The 21031-nt window shown below is 38.9% G+C and overlaps 1 long non-coding RNA gene across 12 annotated transcripts in view; it reads right to left on the bottom strand.

Annotated features, from left to right (window-relative positions):
- Window positions 1-21031, bottom strand: part of LOC110990906 (uncharacterized) — a 77008-nt gene that overhangs the window by 38363 nt on the left and 17614 nt on the right. For 3 of the 12 annotated variants that reach the window (XR_015426881.1, XR_015426876.1, XR_015426880.1), the window contains exons 6-10: window positions 6069-6151; window positions 5448-5683; window positions 4901-5005; window positions 3779-3903; window positions 3011-3112 (exon numbers count right to left, since the gene is read on the bottom strand). This is a non-coding gene — a long non-coding RNA (uncharacterized LOC110990906). Of the gene's footprint in view, window positions 1-3010; window positions 3113-3778; window positions 3904-4900; window positions 5015-5447; window positions 5684-6025; window positions 6152-8258; window positions 8798-21031 lie in introns of those variants that run through there. The other 9 variants (XR_015426884.1, XR_015426887.1, XR_015426879.1 and 6 more) reach the window with 9 other exon arrangements.

Genomic DNA, 21031 nt, shown 5'->3' with positions numbered 1-21031 from the left:
CCTACTTACCCTCGGAGATAAAAACTCTTCGACCAAAAGAGACCAACTAACGTGTGTACAATGAGGGAAACACTTTCATTTATTCGGCATTTTTCATAAAAAAGAACAGAACAACATTAAACAAAACACATGACACATAATACACGGAAATCACAAACACAAACATGACTAATGCCCGGAGAGAAAACAGTTAATCCAGTAACTGTCACCCGTAAGCCTTCATTTCTGAAGTTCCAGGTTTTACATAAACGTGCACACATATACACAATAAAGTAACTGCACAAGGAAAATATGATTCAAGAAATGGCAAATAAATAAATCGAAAAGAAAAAGTACATTCAGATCGCAAAAATAAGATAAATAAATACAAATACATTAAAATAAGAAAATTAAATTAACTACAGAAACAAATCAATCAATCAATAAGTAACCCAAAACAATGAAAGAAATTTATTGTGTAAAAACCGAAAATAAAGAAAGAAACCATGAAATAACAAAATACAGTTGAAGACCGACCGACAAAAGGAAAACCAATGACACATCTGGCCCACATGGCAAATCCTAGGTATTCAAATCCCCCCCCCCCATTTTGTGCTTCCTTGCACCAAACAACACAGTGACCCTCCCACAACTTGCCAGTCCCAACGACATGATTACAAGGGTACTCAACTGCAAATTCAATCAGTACTCTGTCAAGTTTCATATAGTTTCAAATTCAAGTGGGTACTTGGTAAGTTGATCCGGTGTTGAAGGGTTATTTAAACCACTTCAGTTCTCAAACGTTCAGGTACATGTAGGTCATCTCAAGAGCATGTAATTAGCAAAATGATGAAGTTTTTGAATTCGTGCCCTAAGGTTTGTCCAGCCTGATCGTTTCAATGTACCACCTGTTCACTAAGACTATTTCACGGTCAAAAGCTCTATGAAGACCTCTAACAATAAATGTAAGCAAAAGATGGATGCTTTTAGATTCACGTAACGACAAATTCAATGTATATATGCAACCAATCCGTGTAATCCATTTTAAATCTTCTTCACTAGAGAATTATCCTGGTTGCTCAACGTTGAATTCTGTTCTAATTTGTCAATGTATAAGGTTCCTGTTGTGAAGGTACCAGATAGGCTACTTGTATTCCAGAATAGTAAACACTAGAAACTTGCAAGATGAAAGCAAGACATATTAAGTCTGTTTGATTTGGTAGTGAGTTAACAAGTTTTTTTCGAGAAATCGTGTACTCATTATCAGCTTCAAACTGCATGTTAATTAAGTTACAGTTCAGGTCCACTATTTTCTTTGATCATCCTAGCATAAGCAAAGCTTTGGTTTCCTTAGTAATGTATTGAGATGCATTTTATTAGCATGACACCATCTTTGGAAGCCATGAATATCTTGAAGGTCATCAGACACATTATATTGGCCTATACACAAGAGCACTGTTACCAAATAAAGTGCTAGCTGACAAGATGTGATAAGGAAAGTCGTTGGTATACATAAGAACTGGATTGGGCTCAAGACACTTCCTTGAGGTACACCAGATGGTACAGAAAAACCATGCAAAGTAGCAACCTTTCAACAAAACCTTTTGTTGCCACCACAAGACAAACGGTCACTGCAACAGTTGCAAATTACCAGTTCTGTTATGTTGAGGAAATCAAAATCATGCTGTTGTTACTTTTATTGAGGCTGAGCATGTCACAGCATGGAGCGTATCACTGTTTGACCAGCAGCAGAAGACTAACGTGTAGAACAGATAGGCACAGTGCTAGAGTCCAAATCTTGGCCGTAATTGTGGTACTGAGTACAGGTGTAAACAAATCACAGACAAATGTTTAATTAGGATGACATGATTTACGATTAAAGGCATCACATGAATAATAAATAACAAAAAACCAAAATTACCAACAAGCCAATAAAATCACCTCAAAAGGAGGGCACAGAGGACTTGATTAAAACTGGATATTTTTTAAATGAGTAAATTCACATGATTAATTCACATGGAAATATGGAAATGAAACGTTCTCCTAAGATTTTTTTTTTCTTTTTTGGGCTGTCATTTTGATCACATGTGTGGGGACCACTGTTTCCTTTGTTATGGTTAATTTGTCTTGTTAACGATATGAGCATAAACAGGGGTAATAGTAGTTTATTTTACTTTTGCAGTCCCTGCTGACCCGCATAACTGATATTTGTCTCGTTATGTATTCAGATTTTTATCCCTGGTCCCTGCTACTGCTTATATTTACTTGTATTTGTGTTTCTGTTGTTTTTTACATAATTTTTGTTTAATTTTGCTTAGTTTGTTCTAGTGATGGTCAAATAATAAGAATAATTGAAGAGATGGTACCCATCACAATTAACCAAGGTAAACCTTTCGACCATTTGAAGACTGTCGTCATATACACAGGCCAAACTAACTACTAAAACAGATTGACTAACAAGTACAAGAGGGAGAAGACTACTAGCAGACATAATGACTGACCCAAGCTTTCGCCTTCATTTGTGTATAGTTCTCTTGAATGTAGCAATATCAGAATGAAACATTCAACAAAATGACAACAAGATCAGTTGATTTTTACCAACCCTCCAGTCACAGGCAAAAGCTTAGTTTGGATTAGGCCTTATATAGAGCCAAATTTGCTGCAAAACCATCCACTAACAAGACCAACTTACAAATGGGAAACCATGAAGCATAACTGCCCTAAGTATTCACCTCCATTAAATAAAACTTGACGCTTTACATGGTGGAGACTAAAAACAGGGCTTGTGGTTACATCATGTGGATAGATCTCCCCTGGAAGAGGTATGGTTCTGATAAGAACTGTAGAGTGTGTGCTTGACGTTTCATCCAGCATGCTCTCGTCATCCTCCAGAGTGGAGCCGAATAAGCCATGCTCCAGATTTTACAGAACAATTGTACATGTATACAAAATTATGTACAGATATTGTTCAAAATCTGGAACATGACTTTCATTGTTAGGCTCAAATCAGAACATGATATGAAGTGCTTACCGAGTGAGTTGTGTCATCAGTAATGCCAGTTGCCAGTGATGTGTTAAACTCCAGAAAACTGTCTCTAAGGGACTTGGTCTTGTCTCTTCATCAATGCTACAGCTAATAAAACCACAGAGTCAAGTAAACAAAGATCAGAGCCGAATAACATACAAGTAGACATCACTGCGATGTCTTTATAGTCTTTAACTCTCATTTTCGTATTGACCTTTGTTTCAACTCTCTTTAATTGTTGGTTGATCAGCAAACACAACTCCTGAAAAGACATAATTCTAAAGCTTCGAAGCAGCCATTTTAAACTGACACCCCTTCTATTTTCTTTGGCTCTTTCAACAGCCCAAGAAAGAAGAAAATTTAGACAGTCCAAAATCGTCTGATTCAATAGGATTTTGCATACACCGAAGGGGGTTGGGCCAAACACTCTCTGATATTTCACGTTTTACCTGCCATCCAAAATTTATCAATGGTATTAAATTATGGCTCCCCATACACAGGTATGTCACCCAGGTTTATGCGAAAATTAAATTAATCCACAGAGAAGGACCTCTGTCCCTGTCAACTTTTTGAAAAGTGAAGAGACCTGTAACATAATGACGTCATGCTTAGTTTCCTAAGGCAGTAAGGTGGGAAGCAATAACTGTCCAAGTAAAAAAAACCAGCTTGACATCATTATGTTTTGGGTCCATATATGAAATATATATGAGTCCACAGGGGACTGAATCAGTGAATTATACCTTTGGAATAACCAACAACATTGGACCAACGTACCTTTTACCCAGCAGGCAGCAGCAAGAGATCAAAGTCCGATCACCTAAACAACGAGCACAGGAACCCCATCATCAAGAAGTTGGATGTACCATGAACAGCGGCTCACTCAGCAGCTTGTGCTCTGGCTGAGATGGACACACACAACAGTCATTAAAAACATGCAGAAGGAAGAAATGACAATACAACATGAGTGTATTAGCTTGGATTAACTGAATCTCAGAGGGCAGTGGAGAATGAGAAAGATGGAGAAAAGTAAGTTATCAGTGCTTCCCTAAATGACTTTCTTCCAGGCATGTGGAACACCAAAGAATTATTGTGAAGATGGCTTACATCATACTTCCCAGCCAATGTTGAATCCTTGGTGTGTATGATAGAAGCCTGTCTAGTGTTAAGGATATCATGAAAGAAACTCTGGACACACACGTTATTTATTCTGCATGCTGCCGCCATAGGCATGGAGAGCCTCAATCTGGCAGATAGTACAATTGTGTCACAATCAGCTTCTGAAACATTGTCCAATCGTATGGTATAAGATCCAACACAGCAAGCACAGAATGACCAAGCAACATACATGGAAATCACTGAACCGATTTTGTAAAGATCAAGATCGAGATTCTGCATGCCTGGGGCGGCGGCAGCGTGCAAAGAGCGAATTTTACCAACTGTGGGCTAGCATGCCATATTGTAACAACCTGAAGCATTACACCTTTAATGTATTTGACACAGAAAGATGGCTTCAGTGAGTAAAAAGTTGGCTGATAAAATGAAACAAGTCCACATTTTTTTTGAAACGACCCTTGTAGAATATGTACACCCATCCTTGTACGTGATCTGGATCCAGGAATGAGGACATTTCAGTACATTCCTCATTCACTACAAGCAGCCTGTAGATGCAGCTTCTGTCTTGTTTCTGTTCACTTTGGCACAAATTGTACAAACATACCAAAAAAATCCATCCATTTTTTGTAGTTTAATTCAATCCAACCTTAAAGGCCGGAGATTCTCATTAGTTGAAAACTTAAAAGACAAAACCAAAGGTCAAGATCTACAGGACAACCAGGCATTTCACTATTACCATTACCATGGACTAATATCAGAATATGATATAGACTATTTCCATACCTGTTGAGTAGTGTCACCAGTGATAAGATATCTCTGATTTGTTACACTCAAGAGAACGGCCTCCAGGGACTACCTTGCTCTTGTCTCTCTGTCAAACTACTGAAACTAGGGAAACTAAACCATGTTTGAATTCCAATCTGTATTACTGCACACACGTGGAGGCCACAATTTAAAATATATAGGTGCACTTTACAACAGTAGTTGAAACATCATTGAAAGCAGTGTCAAATCAACAAAGATCGGGGCCAAATACGATACAAGCCCACATCACTGGAGTTTCTCATATAAATCTTATTATCTTCTTAGTTGTCATTTTTCCATTTCTTTTCAATTGTTGCTTGACTAGTTAGTGCATTTTATTATTCAAAACACCTTAAATACATGTACACTTCCCAAAAAGTCCTTTTCCTCAAGCCTGTAAGCAGCAATTTAACATAATTTATCCCTCTACTTTTTTTCAGTTCTTAAGATTTGTTTTCAACCATCCACAGATGCAAGCCTGCAAAACAATGAGTGTTGATCTGGGATTATATTTAAACAATCCAACCTGTTTTTTTCAGCCAAGCAATCTCTTCAATCTGCCTTGAGTAGAAGCACAACTTAATTGGTTGAAAAGAGCCGTGTTGGTTGGGAGTATTCATTTTGTTGGTAGCGATGGGGCTACTACCATGTCCTAGTCCTTCATGAACCAGTGATGCACATTTAGTAACAAAGGAGCCTCTGATGCCAAGGAAATAGTGTTTTCTCTTGGTCCAACTAAAGGCTAATACAGGAGATCACAGTCTGTGCAGAAAACATTCCCAAATTATAAACAGTATTAACCATATCCTGCAAGGGTGCATGTGAAATCATAATATGATGAAAGGATTTTGGGGACCATTTTAATTTTAACAGCTCCCCAGATACACGTCACCCGGTATTTGGGCAAAATAAATGTATTCACCAAGCATGATCTTTAAATAGACACAATGAAGTCACACTTTGTTTACACACGCTATATTATAAGAAAGTAAAGTGGGGTAGGTCTTAATGTACTAGGTCTACAGGACATGAGGGAATGAGTTCACAGGAGACTCAATCAGTGAATCCTACCTTTGGGATGACCAATAACAAAGAATCACTCACGTTTTACCAAGAAGGCTACAGTAAGAGATCACAGTACAATCACCTTAACAACAGTGGCCATCGTGAAGAAATGCTAAGAAGCTGGTCGTCCTGTAAGCAATGACTCATCAGCGGCTTGTACTCTAGCTGAAATGAATGCACATAACAGTCATTGGAACATGCAAAATGAAAAAAGTGGCAAGAAAATATGAGTGGAAGAGCCTGTTTTCCGATTCTCAGATGGCTTTGAAGGATCGGAAAGATGGAGAGAGCTGATTGAGAATTTGTAATTCACGTATGTGCACCCAGCACTGCCGGTGTATCAATCTAGTTATACATGGCATTTTATGGGGTGGTGCATTACAGGGGTAGCCATAATCCAGTCCCACCTCCTGCGACACGACTTCAAATTTTGATCAAAAGAGGCAGCGGTGGAGAGCCGTAGCCAATATTCAATACTTGTGCATGCCGTATTCTCACATGGAGACGCCGCACTGTGTGTTGCCAACATAGAGTGCAACATAAACCGTTGAAAACATTTCATGTAGGGGTTTCACTGAAGATAAACACATACCCTACACACATATTTGCAATGGATGTTTGTAATGACACACGTGATAAAGCCAAAAATGCAAATGTTTTTTAAAATAGATATTGAGCCTCTTCATACAACAGTGTCATTAGAAGTGAGTATCATTCCATGACATAAATAAACTAAATTCTACAATATTCAAACATCAATTGAACTTTCGGTTAAGCAATGTGTTGCTGTGACAGAATAAAATCACAGTGCACCTGATTTTTAAATTCTTGAATCTGGCTTTAATAACTTTTGCAAGCTAATGACCATCAGGATGACGTTTAGTTCAACGCTGGCTTCATATTTATGTGTTTCACATTCTTGTGAAAACCCCTATTGCAAGAATATCATGATTTGTTTTGCACAAAGACGGGAATAAACAAATTTTCACTCCTTGAAAAAAACTACTGCATATTTGACAACATAAGATCATTCACTCACAAAACAATCCAGCAAATGTCTCATTTCCATCACAAAAGCTAACTGGCATTCCAGTCTACAACCCTGAACAATAAGTAAAATTAAGTTGAGGAAGGAAACATACATGTACATGGTAAGTGCTGCCACAATAACCTTCGTATCTGAATGAGAATGACTGAGAGAGAGGGGGAGAGACAACGGAATAACAGACAGATGAATAACAGATAGACTGACAAACATACCGACAGCACATAGACAAATGAACAAAACAAAGAAGACAGTTATCTTGGAAACTAGACCTCTACCCATTGTATTTTCAGTACAGAAAGATTTTTACGGTAATAACCAAAATCATTTTTGCATAGAAGAATCTTTGAAAATAATCAAGTTGTATTCAGAAATGATTAGCACAACCTCCAATTTTAAGACTTTCATCATGCAATCAGTAAAGATCTCCATGCATGGCTCCATGCAACACAGACTTAAAGTATGAGGCCTACTTTCTACCCAATTTTTACCAGGTTCAGTGAAATATGTAGAAATTACAGATTGTATAATGTATTTCTATAATTCTGAACCTCAGTGGATAGGTCTAGTTAGTTTTAAAGACTTTGGCTTCCTGACAAATTCTCCTGGGGTGTAAAGTAATGTTTTCTCTTCATTTACCGCATCAAATCATACTATCCTCCATTTTGTTTAGACTACTCATTGACCATCAAATTAGTAACTTTGGCCCCACATACAGGCTGGAAATTTTTATTGGTTGAAAAATTTGTTGGACAAAAGTCATGTTTCAGATTTACAACACAACTGTACACAGGCCCCTATTACTCCCTAGGCCTATTTTTTTCATTTTATTAACATTTACTGTTGGGCTGTTATCAGAAGTAGGCTAGGCCTACAGTGCTTGTATAGCGTGAGCTGTTTCCAGACCTGCTGAGTACAATAAAGTGTCAAAATACATCCCACATGTGCAACAATCTCACAGGAGTGTTCCTCGTCTCTCCATTACTGCTTCAAGTTAAGAAACCAAAGGAACCCCGTTAAAATCCCAGCCTGCATGCCTGACAGTCACTGTGGGGCCGCCATGTTTAAATACAGGGTGCACTAGTTACCACAGCAAAAGCAGTGTAAAATCAACAAAGCCAAGCCCAAACTTGTGGAGTTTGTGATACGGAAATCTCGTTATCGTCTTTGCCGTCATTTCTCCATTTATTTTCAATTGTTGGATGGTAAGCCAGTGGTATTTCTCACCTTTAAACTCACCTCCTATGAAGTCACATTTGAACAAACCCGCCAACTTGGCCACACATGCCTTCTTGTGCGTAGGCATTGTAATGCTAATGCTCGCGCCACCATGGAAAACTGGTCGTCGATCAACTTGCGCACATATTGAGCAGGGTACCAAGCAGGGGATAAAACAGCGCTGGTGATTGGCGCGCTTGAAATAGGCCCTAAAAGTGTGCACAAGCACGACGAAGATGTGAAGATAATGCAATTATTTTTTTTTTCGTAATGTAAATCTAAAGAATGACCACTATTGCAAAGAGAGAAAAAAAGCATCTCCCCAAACTGTATGCGAGTCAATTTGCATCAATCTTAAAAACCATGTATTTCCTACCCCCAAAGCCTGGACAAACGCGACCGTCTGAGGCTTGGGCTTCCAGAGCTACGGCTGGGTCTATTGTCTACGCGTCTCCACGCATTTCCAATGGAGCGAAGACCTATACCTAGCTCTTGACAAGAGATTCGGATGCAGCCGTAGTTTACACCTTGAGTGCAACACACACCATGACGTCAAACTACAGTCAGTCGTAGAAAAGATGCTATACGAGACGTTATCTACCAAAAAATCAAAGTCACGTCCAAAATTCTGGGGATATAGCTAATTATACCTTTTTCAGGTTGCAATATAATGCCCCCTGAAGCGAAACCGATACTGGAATTCGATGTATTTTGTCGGATTTCTTGACACGGACTGCATGCATATGAGCAAATGATGGGCAGCATAGAGTGGTACTTATTATTTTATTATTTCGTGGGAACAATATGATTTGAGGGAACGAAATGATAATTCGAGGGAACGGAATTAAAAAAATCTTCCTTGTGCCTGTTCCGTTAGGGGCTCCTTAGGTACTCGTAGAGAGGGACATCGAATGCAACTGTGCGTTTTTGCAAGTTGAGTATCACTCACTGTCCGACACTAAATCCCCCCCCAAAAAAAAGAAAAATCAAAATACATGTACATACAATGCAGGGCGGAAATAATGCCGCCCAGCGCTCCGAAGGACCGGGGTTAGCCTTTCGACGGTTTTGTGTGTGTGGGGGGGGGGTTGTCAGATCAGGTCAACATTCAAGACAATGACCAGAAGCGGTTTTCTTTTGAATAAGGGTTTGATATGCTACATTTTTAATCAGTCCTTTCCCAAAATTATTAAGCATACTTTTGCCCTATGCGGAATAACAGTTGAATCGCTGGACTGGTGGGCAACTTAAAGAGCATAACACTGTATGGGTAAATAAGTGGTAAAACAAAACCACTTTCTAAAAGCGTTGGGCAAAAAGAGACAAGTCTACCTATAACAGAGCCTGAAAGTTGACCAGTTGGCAACTCACGAAACAGGTAGTGCTTTTCTGATTTTTTTAGCTGTTTTGGCAACAGCTGGAACAGCCATTCCATTTCCTTTTTGGGGTTTTGGCAAGTAGCAAAAAGGACATTCTTTTTATTCTGTTTTTTTTTTTTTGGTTTTTTTTTTTAGCTGTCTCGGCAACAGCCGGAACAGTATTATTTTTCTGATTTTTTGTTCTTTTTCAAATCAATTCCTTCCACCAGTCGACTTTGGCAGTTTACTAAATCTGATCGACTTCAAACTTGGCAAACTTTTGAGCCATCATCCAAGAACGGTCCCAAAAGAAATTCATAGTGATAACTTAAGTAGTATACCTATTATTGATTTTTTTATAATTAATTTTTCTCCAAAGACTTTGTACACAGATTGCACACAGTTTTCGGACTGTCCTATATCAGACTATGAGGGCGCTATTGCAGAATTACGGTTACACCTCTTGGGCTTTCAATTTTCAACAAATTGTCCTATATTGAACCATGGATGGCGTTGTTGCACAACACAGGGTTTGTACACACATTGTCCAGCATAATGCGTGAGCAGTCCTCAACTTTGACCGAGAATTACTACCAGAACGAAAAATAAATCAGAATAAATGTTCCCTTCCGTTCGTTTGCAAATATACCCAAGTGTTCAATTATTAAATAATATTTCATAAGTTTTATCCACTTTAGACAAAAATCACGTGACATGAAATTAGAGGAGCAGTTTTCCTGCACACGTGTTTCTAGGGCATTGACTTTGTACACGTTTTTGAGCCACAATTTTGGTAACTCTGCAATGTTTGATCGTTCCAAAGTGATGGCCAAGGAAGACCCCGATGCAAGATTTATTGCAAAGGGATGAAGTCATGATGACTTCATCACCTTATTTTATATTCATTTTGGACATTAAATTTTTCCCCATAGGTTTTTGTACACGTTTTTCTACTTAACATAAGTGAACAAGTAGTCTTTAACTTCGGCGCAAGATTACTATAAGAACGAAAGAGAAAAGGGGTACTTTAAGCTCTGCTATTTGATTTGAAATATGCCTAAGAGTCCGAATATGAAGTAATATTTTATTAGAAATGTTCAGTTTAAGTGCAAATCACGTGACATAAACTTAAAGGAGCAGTGTTTCCGCAAATGAGTTTTTTGCCCTAGACTTTGTACACGTTTTCAAGGAATAATTTTAAAACCTTTCCGATGTTTGATGGTTATTAAAGTGACAGCCAACAAAGACCGTGATACAAAAATTATTGTAAGTAAAGGACGTCATGATGACGTTATCATGTCATTTATTCGTGATTTTTCAATATTTATTTTAGCCCATTGACTTTGTACACGTTTTCAAGCAAGCATTTGGGTTAGTTTGAGAGCTTTGATCAACTTCAAAGTTACAGCCAAGAAAGACCTTGATGCAAAAATACGTGGAAATTTATGATGTCGTGATGACGTCATCATGTGATTTATTATGAATTTTTAAATATTTATTTCAGCCCATTGACTTAGTACACGTATTCGAGGCACTAATTTTGTACCTCAGTAACCATTGATCACCTTTAAACTTACAGCAAGCACGAACTATACAACGAAGATAATTCTAAAATATTTATGTCATGATGACGTCATCACGTGATTTGTTATTAAATTGTGAATACTTAAATATTCCTTTAAATGTATAAAAACCAATATAAAATCAACCGTGGCCTCCCGCAACATTCTGTTTGCAGCAAGTGCCAGGATAAAATGTGGTCTTGATTTCGTCTGGTGTAGGTAAAATGACATAACCATTCCTTCCGGTTTAAACCGGAAGTAGACTTATTGTTTGAAAGTGGTAAAAGGCCGTAAAGTTTTTTCAACATAAGGCGTCTGTCCGTGTTAATGCTGGGTTGAAACCTTGCTTATATCTTGGAGAGGAAGTGCTTTGAGCAAATATTGAGTTCATTTAGTGATAAAGTCAGAAATAATTGCTTTTTTTCGTAACGGACATTATCGGCGTTATCATCATGTCAGATGTTGTTAATTCTGCCTGGATTCTACTTTTGCGATTAAAAAGGCGCGTGACACCCGATGATCTGCGTGGGGACGTATTAAGTCCTGAACCCCAAACAGGACGGGTGATGAAGTCAATGACAACATCAGACCCTTAACTTGCAGATTCAGCGTGGCGACAGTTGCCAAAGAATGGCATAGTAGTTTTAAAGTGTATATCATACAGTTCAACTTCTAGTCACAGTTATCAAAAGTGAAATTCATTTTTGCGCCAAAATGTTCAGGATAGTGCAACAGATGTCATCTCTAGTGGTCCTGCAATCTTTGTTCTTATATTTTGTACACAGAAAATGTGAAATGTACAATCGGTTACTCTTATGTTAGGTATTATCAAAGATTTTCTGGTTTTTAGTGTGCAATGCATATTTATGATTATGCAAATAACACGGGGTTCGCAGACCAATGTCCGTGGGGAATACATATTTAAGGCCCTCTACCTTCTAAAGTACATGTCCGATTGGGTTCAAATTTTGCAGATACCTTAAATAGAGAGTGCTGAAGAGGAAAATTGACCTTATGTGATGACATGAGCAGACAAGTCACGTGACATTAAATTGAACTCTTGAAGGCCCTATATCTCCAGATGTACCAGACTAATCGGGTTCAAATCTTGCAGATTTCTTGAGAAGGGGGTGCGTCAGAGGAATATTAACCTCACGTGATGATGTCGTCACCAGGAGACAAGTCACGTGACATTAAAGGGGAAATCTTCAAACCACTATACCTCGAAAGGTACGTGTCCGATGCGGTTGAAACTTTGTTTGTGGCTTGAAAGGGAAGGGTTTTAGACGAAGCCAGAATTTTGCAAAAATAAGAGGCATTTGGACAAAAACTGGCACTTCCTTTTGCAGATATTTCCCCAACTACTTAAAATATGGGAATCAAACTTCTATGAATGGATAGACGAACATGTGGCCATTCAGATGACACCAAAATTGCAAGGTTTAGATAATTCTCAGACCTTTTATGCTTGATTATATGAAGCATTCTATGCTCGGTATACGGACCAGTATAGCGCCGACAAAGCCAAAATTCCGCAAAAATATCAAACAGTCAGACAAGAACTGGCACTTCCTTTGACAGCTATTTCCCTAACTACTGCAAATATGGAAATGAAACTTATATGAATGGATAAAGGAACATGTGGCCTTTCAGATGACACCAAACGTTGCAGGATTTAGATAATTTTCAGACCTTTTATGCTTGATTATATGAAGCATTCTCTGCAGGGGATAAGGACCAGGATAGCGCAGACGAATCCAGAATTCCGCAAAAATATCAAACAGTCAGACAAGAACTGGCACTTCCCTTGACAGATATTTCCCTAACTACTGCACATATGGATATGAAACTTTGATGAATGGATAAAGGAACATGTGGCCTTTCAGATGACACCAAACGTTGCAGGATTTAGATAATTCTCAGACCTTTTATGCTCGATTATATGAAGCATTCTCTGCGCGGGATGAGGACCAGTATAGCGCAGACGAATCCAGAATTCTGCAAAAATATCAAACAGTCAGACAAGAACTGGCACTTCCTTTGGCAGATATTTCCCTAACTACTGCAAATATGGATATGAAACTTATATGAATGGATAGGGGAACATGTGGCCTTTCAGATGACACCACGTTTGCAAGATTTAGATAATTTTCAGACCTTTTATGCTCGATTATATGAAGCATTCTCTGCGCGGGATAAGGACCAGTATAGCGCAGATGAAGCCAGAATTCCGCAAAAAATATCAGGCAGATGGACACAAACTTGCATTTCCTTTGGACGATATTTCCCCAACTACTGCAAATATTGGTATGAAAATTATATGAATGGATGGAGGAAAATATGGCCTTTAGCATGATTCCAAGAATGCCAGATTTAGATATTTCTCAGACCTTTTATGCTCGATTGTATGAAGCATTCTCTGGGCGGGAAAGAGACCGGTATAGCGCAGACGAAGCCAGAATTCCATAGAAAATATCAAACAGTCAGAAAAGAACTCGCACTTCCTTTGGCAGATATTTCCCTAAGTAATGCAAATATGGATATGAAACGTATACAAATAGATAGGGGAACATGTGGCCTTTCAGATGACATCAAGATTGGAAGATTTAGATATTTCTTAGAACTTTAATGCTCGGTTATATGAAGCATTCTCTGCGCAGGATAAGGACCAGTATGGCGAGGACGAAGACAGAATTCCGCAAAAAGAAGGAGGCAGTAGGAAAACAAGTCGCACTTCCTTTGGCAGCTCTTTCCCTAACTACTACAAATATGGATATAAAACGTATACAAATAGAAAGGGGAACATGTGCCCTTTCAGACGACAGCAAGATTGGAAGATTAAGGTATTTCTTAGACCTTTTAAGCTCGAATATATGAAGCGTACTCTGCACAGAATAAGGGCCGCTATAACGCAGACGAAGCCAAAATTCCGCAAAAAGAATTAGACAGTTGGAGAAGAACTTGCACTTCCTTTGGCAGCTATCTCCTTAACTACTCCAAATACGGATAGGAAACTTATATGAATGGACAGGGAAACATGTGGCCTTTCAGATGACAGCAAGATTGGAAGATTTATATAATTCTTAGACCTTTTATGCTCGAATATATGAAGCATTCTCTGCGCAGGATAAGGACCGGTATAGCGCAGACGAAGCCAGAATTCCGCAAAAAAAGGAGGCAGTTGGAAAAGAACTCGCACTTCCTTTGGCAGCTATTTCCTTAACTACTGCAAGTATGGATATGAAACTTATATGAATGGACAGGGAAACATGTGGCCTTTCAGATGACAGCAAGATTGCCAGATTTAGATAATTCCCAGAGACCTCTTATGCTCGATTATATGAAACATTCTCTGCGGGGGATAAGGACCGGTATATTGCAGACGAATGCAGAATTCTGCAAAAATATCAGGCATGTGGACACGAACTTGCATTTTTCTCTTGGAAGATATTTCCCTAACTACTGGAAATATGGATATGAAACTCATATGAATGGATAGCAAAACATGTGACCTTTCAGATGACACCAAGATTGCCAGATTTAGATAATTGTGAGCCCTTTTATGCTCGATTATATGAAGCATTCTATGTGCAGGATAAGGACTGGTATATTGCAGACGAAGCCAGAATTCTGCAAAAAAAGGAGGGAGTTGGAAAAGAACTCAAACTACGTTTGGCAGCTATTTCCCTAACTACTGCAAATATAGATATGAAACTTATACAAATAGATAGGGGAACATGTGGCCTTTCAGATGACAGCAAGATTGGAAAATTTAGATAATTCTCAGACCTTTTATGCTCGAATATATGAAGCAGTCAGTGCGCCGGAAAAGGACCAGTATAGCTCAGACGAAGCAAGAATTCTGCAAAAAAAGGAGGCATTTTTTTTATAAAGAACTTGAATTTCCTTTGGCAGCTATTTCCCTAACTACTGCAAAAATGGATATGAAATTTATATAAATGGATGAAGAAACATGTGGCCTTTCAGATGACAGCAAGATTGGAAGATTTAGACAATTCTTAGACCTTTTATGCTCAAATATATGAAGCAGTCGCTGCGGGGAAAAAGGAGCCGTGTAGCGCAGACGAAGCAAGAATTCCGCAAAAAAAAGGAGGCAGTTGGAAAAGAACTCGCATTTCCTTTGGCAGTTATTTTCCCTAGCTACATATCGCCTTTCAGATGACACCAAGATTGCCAGATTTAGATAATTCTCTGACCTTTTATGTTAGATTATATGAAGCATTCTCTGCGCAGGAAAGAGACCGGTATGGCGCAGACGAAGCCAGAATTCTGCAAAAAAAAGAGGCAGTTGGAAAAGAACCCGAACTTAGTTTGGCAGCTGTTTCCCTATCTACTGCAAATTTGGCTATGAAACTTATATGAATGGATAGAGGAACATATGGCCTTTCAGATCACACCAAGATTGCCAGATTTAAATACTTCGCCCACCTTTTATGCTCGATTATATGAAGCATTCTCTGCGCAGGATAAGGACTGGTATGGTGCAGACTAAGCCAGAATTCCACAAAAATATCAGGCAATTGGACACGAACTTGCATTTCCTTTGGAAGATATTTCCCTAACTACGGCAAATATGGATATGAAACTTGTATGAATGGATAGGGAAACATGTGACCTTTCAGATCAAACCAATATTGCCAGATTTAGATAATTCTCAGACCTTTTATGCTCGATTATATGAAGCAGTCTCTGCGTGGGATCAGGACCGGTATGTTGCAGAGGAAGCCAGAATTCCGCAAAAGAGAAGCTGTTGGAAAAGAACTCGAACTCAGTTTAGCAGCTATTTCCCTAACTACTGCAAATATGGATATGAAACTTATACAAATAGATAGGGAAACATGTGACCTTTCAGATCAAACCAATATTGCAAGATTTAGATAATTCTCAGACCTTATATGCTCGATTATATGAAGCAGTCTCTGCGTGGGATAAGGACCGGTATGTTGCAGACGAAGCCAGAATTCCCCAAAAGAGAAGCAGTTGGAAAAGAACTCGAACTCAGTTTAGCAGCTATTTCCCTAACTACTGCAAATATGGATATGAAACTTATACAAATAGATAGGGAAACATGTGACCTTTCAGATCAAACCAATATTGCAAGATTTAGATAATTCTTAGACCTTTTATGCTCGAATATATGAAGCAGTCGCTGCGCGGGAAAAGGACCGGTATAGTGCAGACTAAGCCAGAATTCCGCAAAAAAAGGAGGCAGTTGGAAAAGAACTCGCACTTCCTTTGGCAGCTATTTCCCTTACTACTGCAAATATTGATATGAAACTTATATGAATGGACAGGGAAACATGTGGCCTTTCAGATGACATGAAGATTGCCAGATTTAGAGAATTCTCAGGCCTTTTATTCTCGATTATATGAAGCATTCTCTGCGCAGGATAACGACCGGTATATTGGAGACGAAGCCAGTATTCTGCAAAAAAAGAGGAAGTTGGAAAAGAACCCGAACATACTTTGGCAGCTGTTTCCCTAACTACGGCAAATATGGATATGAAACTTGTATGAATGGATAGCGAAAAATGTGACCTTTCAGATCAAACCAACATTGCCAGATTTAGATAATTGTCAGACCTTGTATGCTCGATTATATGAAGCAGTCTCTACGTGGGATAAGGACCGGTATATTGCAGACGAAGCCAGAATTCTGCAAAAAAGGAGGCTGTTGGAAAAGAACTCGAACTTAGTTTGGCAGCTATTTCCCTAACTACTGCAAATATGGATATGAAACTTATACAAATAGATAGGGAAACAGGTGACCTTTCAGATGACAGCAAGATTGCCAGATTTAGATAATTCTTAGACCTTTTATGCTCGATTATATGAAGCAGTCTCTGCATGGGATTAGGACCAGTATAGCGCAGACGAAGCCAGATTTCCGCAAAAATATCAAACAGTCAGACAAGAACGTGCAATTCCTTTGGCAGATATTTCCCTTACTACTGCGAATATGGATATGAAAGTTATATGAATGGATAGAGGAACATATGGCCTTTCAGATGACACCAAGATTGCCAGATTTAGATAATTCTCAGACCTTTTATGCTCGATTATATGAAGCATTCTGTGCACAGGATGAGGACCGGTATATTGCAGACGAATCCAGAATTCCGCAAAAAAAGGAGGCAGTTCGAAAAGAACTCGCACTTCCTTTGGCAGCTATTTGCCAACTATTGCAAATACGGATATGAAACCCATATGAATGGACAGGGAAACATGTAGCCCTTCAGATGACACCATGATTGCCAGATTTAGATAATTCTCAGACCTTTCATGCTCGATAATATGAAGAATTCTCTGCGCAGGATCAGGACCGGTAGAGCGCAGACAAAGCCAGAATTCCGCAAAAATATCAGGCAACTGGACACGAACTTGCATTTCCTTTGGAAGATATTTCCATAACTACGGCAAATATGGAGATGAAACTTGTATGAATGGATAGGGAAACGTGACCTTTAAGATCAAACCAACATTGCCAGATTTAGATAATTCTCAGACCTTTTATGCTCGATTATATGAAGCATTCTCTTCTTAGGATAAGAACCGGTATATCGCAGACAAAGGCAGAATTCCGAAAAAATATCAGGCAATTGGACACGAACTTGCATTTCCTTTGGAATATATTTCCCTAACTACTGCAAATATGGATATGAAACTTATATGAATGGATAGAGGAACATGTGGCCTCTCAGATGATACCAAAATTGCCAGATTAAGATAATTCTCAGACCTTTTATGCTCGATTATATGAACTATATTCTGCGTGGGATAAGGACTAGTGTAGCGCAGATGAAGCCAGAATTCAGCAAAAAAATGGAGGAAGTTGGAAAAGAACTCGCACTTCCTTTTGCAGCTATTTGCCAACTATTCCAAATATGGATATGAAACCCATATGAATGGACAGGGAAACATGTGGCCTTTCAGATGACACTATGATTGCCAGATTTAGATAATTCTGAGACCTTTTATGCTCGAGTATATTAAGCAGTCCATGAGCGGGATAAGGACTGGTATAGCGCAGACGAAGCCAGAATTCCGCAAAAAAAAGAGGCAGTTGGAAAAGAACTCGAACTTAGTTTGGCAGCTATTTCCCTAACTACTGCAAATATGGATATGAAACTCATATGAATGGACAGGGAAACATGTGGCCTTTCAGATGACACAAAGATTGCCAGAAGTAGATACTTCTCAGACCTTTTAGGCTCGATTATGTCAAGCATTCTCTGCGCGGGAAAAGGACCAGTATAGTACAGGGGAAGCCAGAATTCCGCCAAAAAAAGTGGGCAGTTGGAAAAGAACTTGCATTTCCTTTTGCAGCTATTTGCCAACTATTGCAAATATGGATATGAAACTTATATGAATGGATAGAGGAATATGTGGCCTTTCAGATGACACCACGATTGCCACATTTAGATAATTCTCAGACCTTTTATTCTCGATTATATGAAGCATTCTCTGCGTGGGATAAGGACCAGTATAGCGCAGACGAAGCCAGAAGTCCGCAAAAAAAGAGGCAGTTGGAAAAGAACCCGCACTTCCTTTTGCATCTATTTGCCAACTATTGCAAATATGGATATGACACTCATATGAATGGACAGGGAAACATGTAGCCCTTCAGATGACACCATGATTGCCAGATTTAGATAATTCTCAGACCTTTTATGCTCGATTATATGAAGCATTCTCTGCTTGGGATAAGGACCGGTATATCGCAGACGAAGGCAGAATTCCGCAAAAATATCAGGCAATTGGACACGAACTTGCATTTCCTTTGGAAGATATTTCCCTAACTACTGCAAATATGGATATGAAACTTATATGAATGGATAGGGGAACATGTGGCCTTTCAGATGACACCAAGATTGCCAGATTTAGATAATTCTCAGACCTTTTATTCTCGATTATATGAAGCATTTTCTGCGTGGGATAAGGACCAGTATAGCGCAGACGAAGCCAGAAGTCCGCAAAAAAAGAGGCAGTTGGAAAAGAACCCGCACTTCCTTTTGCATCTATTTGCCAACTATTGCAAATATGGATATGACACTCATATGAATGGACAGGGAAACATGTAGCCCTTCAGATGACACCATGATTGCCAGATTTAGATAATTCTCAGACCTTTTATGCTCGATTATATGAAGCATTCTCTGCTTGGGATAAGGACCGGTATATCGCAGACGAAGGCAGAATTCCGCAAAAATATCAGGCAATTGGACACGAACTTGCATTTCCTTTGGAAGATATTTCCCTAACTACTGCAAATATGAATATGAAACTTATATGAATGGATAGAGGAACATGTTGCCTTTTAGATGACACCAAGTGTGCCAGATTTAGATAATTATCAGACCTTTTATTCTCGATTATATGAAGCATTCTCTGCGCGGGATCAGGACCAGTATAGCGCAGACGAAGCCAGAATTCCGCAAAAAAGGAGGCAGTTGGAAAAGAACTCGCATTTCCTTTGGCACCTTTTTGCCAACTACTGCAAATATGGATATGAAACTCATATGAATGGACAGGGAAACATGTAGCCCTTCAGATGACACCATGATTGCCAGATTTAGATAATTCTCAGACCTTTTATGCTCGATTATATGAAGAATTCTCTGCTTGGGATAAGGACCGGTATATCGCAGACAAAGGCAGAATTCCGAAAAAATACCAGGCAATTGGACACGAACTTGCATTTCCTTTGGAAAATATTTCCCTAACTACTGCAAATATTGATATGAAACTTATATGAATGGATAGGAGAAAATGTGGCCTTTCAGATGACACCAGGATTGCAAGATTTAGATAATTCTCAGACCTTTTATGCTCGATTATATGAAGCATTCTATGCGCGGGATAAGGACCATGATAGCGCAGACGAAGCCAGAAATCCGCAAAAAAAAGGAGACAGTTGGAAAAGAAATCGCACTTCCTTTGGCAATCATTTGCCAAATACTGCAAATATGGATATGAAACGTATATGAATGGATAGAGAAACATGTGGCCTTTCCGATGACAGCAGGATTACCAGATTTAGATTATTCTCAGACCTTTTATGCTCGATTATATGAAGCATATTCTGCAAGGGATAAGGACTAGTGTAGCGCAGACGAAGCCAGAATTCCGCAAAAAAAAGGAGGCAGTTGGAAAAGAACTCGCACTTCCTTTTGCAGCCATTTACCAACTATTGCAAATATGGATATGAAACCCATATGAATGGACAGGGAAACATGTAGCCCTTCAGATGACACCATGATTGCCAGATTTAGATAATTCTCAGACCTTTTATGCTCGATTATATGAAGAATAATCTGCTTGGGATAAGGACCGGTATATCGCAGACAAAGGCAGAATTCGGAAAAAATATCAGGCAATTGGACACGAACTTGCATTTCCTTTGGAATATATTTCCCCAACTACTGCAAATATGGATATGAAACTTATATGAATGGATAGAGGAACATGTGGCCTCTCAGATGATACCAAAATTGCCAGATTAAGATAATTCTCAGACATTTTATGCTCGATTGTATGAAACATTCTCTGAGCAGGATGAGGACCGGTATATTGCAGACGAAGCCAGATTTCCGTAAAAAAGGAGGCAGTTGGAAAAGAACTCGCACTTCCTTTTGCAGCTATTTGCCAACTATTGCAAATATGGATATGAAACTTATATGAATGGATAGAGGAACATGTGTCCTTTCAGATGACACCAAGATTGCCAGATTTAGGTAATTCTCAGACCTTTTATGCGCAATTATAGGAAGCATTCTCTGCGCGGGATAAGGACCAGTATAGCGCAGACGAAGCCAGAATTCCGCAAAAAAGAGGACACAGT

This window comes from Acanthaster planci, linkage group LG10, assembly GCF_054643075.1.
Source record: "Acanthaster planci isolate LZ-2023a linkage group LG10, COTS_SCS, whole genome shotgun sequence".
NCBI classification, from domain to species: domain Eukaryota; kingdom Metazoa; phylum Echinodermata; class Asteroidea; order Valvatida; family Acanthasteridae; genus Acanthaster; species Acanthaster planci.
This window is presented reverse-complemented; position numbering and strand designations above follow the sequence as displayed.